This window comes from Ipomoea nil, unplaced genomic scaffold (assembly GCF_001879475.1).
Source record: "Ipomoea nil cultivar Tokyo-kokei standard unplaced genomic scaffold, Asagao_1.1 scaffold0706, whole genome shotgun sequence".
NCBI classification, from domain to species: Eukaryota; Viridiplantae; Streptophyta; class Magnoliopsida; order Solanales; family Convolvulaceae; genus Ipomoea; species Ipomoea nil.
In genome coordinates, this window is record NW_017617134.1 from 2,084,720 (window position 1) to 2,086,120 (window position 1,401).

Here is a 1,401-nt window from a genome sequence, read left to right on the forward strand (position 1 = left end):
ACACTTCGGTCTTATTTTCTTTCTTTTGTGTGATTTCTTCCATAATTTTGTTTCTCTAGAACTTGCCTTGATTCTCTTTTAAAGCTAATTAGACCATGCATGATTCAAATGTGATTAAGGCCATTATTTGATTTTGAGCCTCACTAGCCAAATAACCGGTTTGTCCTATGATTTATTTCCCTTTGTTAACCACTTTGAGCTTTATGGCCATTCCTTTCTTTATTTTAGACCAAATTACAAGCCTTTTATATCTAAAATAATGCCTTCACCCAGCTGAATAACTAGTGGAGCAAATTTTGGATTATTTTTGTAATCTACGTGAGGTTGGGAAGAATAAGTGTGGGGGATACCGCTTGTTTTGTTGACATGATTGAGAGTGAGGTGGGTTGTATCTTCGTTGCCAATGTGGTTTTGCCCTTTTATGGAAAAGAAAAAATGAAGGCAGTTCATCATTTCAAAAAAAAAAAAAAAAGTATGGAACATTGAAAAAATGAAATGAAAAAATGAAGAATATATGTTTGAAAAAGAAAAATGTTGCTGAAAATTTATGAGAAAAATGAGAAAGAATCAGCAATTTTGAGTTGAAGTTACGTCCAAATAAGTTAAGCAAGGGAATACTGAGGAAGAATGCTATATTTTTAAGAATGATAGTCATGTTGAAACCTCAATAGATTGTGTTTTTGAATGGAAATTGAGGGTGTTGGATTATTTATATTTATTTGCTCCTCTAGTTTGAAGCTTATGCTTAAACTACTTACCTAAATATTCCCTACCTTAACCCTAGCCCCATTACAACCCGTGAAAAGTCCTTATGATTTGTGTCATGCTTGGCTCTTGTAGTGGTGATTGAGAAGATATGCAAGCCTATGGTAGAGCAATTTTATAGGAATGAACTTGAGCGAAATCTATACCCATCAAACACTTGAGTGATGAGTGATATTCCTGTGAGGGCTTACTTATTTAGTTTTCTTCATTTTCAAATAGGGGTACTAACTTATTAATTGCAGGGTGCTTCAAATTGTCGTTCATGATATGTTATGAGTTTTGGGAATTTCTTTTCAATTTACTTCGCAAATAATATTTTTACTTGGGGACAAGCAAATGTTTTAGTGTGGGGGAATTTGACGGGCATATTTTACACTCTTATTTTATATACGTCTTTATAATATTTTTACATTAATTAAGTACTTTTATATAATTTTTATTTATTCTTAGAGTTTAATTAATTAATTAGTGTTTTATAATAACAATTATCCTTCTCTCCCTAATAATAATAATAATAATAATAATAATAATAATAATAATAATCCTAATCCTAACTCTAACTCTAACGTGGTGGCCCAACCTGCTAACTAAACAAAACAAATGAAATATTATACTTGTTTGATTCCTACGTACAGC